Source organism: Solanum stenotomum, chromosome 12 (genome assembly GCF_019186545.1).
Source record: "Solanum stenotomum isolate F172 chromosome 12, ASM1918654v1, whole genome shotgun sequence".
Taxonomy (NCBI): Eukaryota; Viridiplantae; Streptophyta; class Magnoliopsida; order Solanales; family Solanaceae; genus Solanum; species Solanum stenotomum.
Genome location: NC_064293.1, coordinates 29,175,690 through 29,176,127, shown reverse-complemented (window position 1 = coordinate 29,176,127; position 438 = coordinate 29,175,690).

The following is a 438-nucleotide window of genomic DNA, read 5'->3' as shown; positions in this document are numbered from 1 at the left end:
AAATTTAATTAATCTAAATTCACATCCGTTAAAGTCTGAAAGAAGATATAGCATGTTTAAATATACTTGTTTTAAGTTTTTTTGGAAAGAAAGGGTGGGGGGTTGAATTAAGTTTTCTATTAATTAATCATAATAATCCCCCCTAAGATGCCGGCATGGTTGTTTCCCAATTATACTGACCAACTTGCTACAAATTTTCCTTTTTTTGGGACCAATTTGCTACTACTGGTATTTAATTAGGAGTCCGGAGCCTAAAGGGTAAAAAAAATTGTCAAAAATTCCAAAAGGGTACATCACTTTTTATTCTAGCCAAAAGGGCAAAATCGCTGCATCAGCAGCGATTTTCCTCTGACAAAAGGACGAAATAGCAGAGATTTCGTGTAAATTTTTTTTTTAATTTTTTTTTATTAAAAATCGCTGCCACAGCAGCGATTTTGT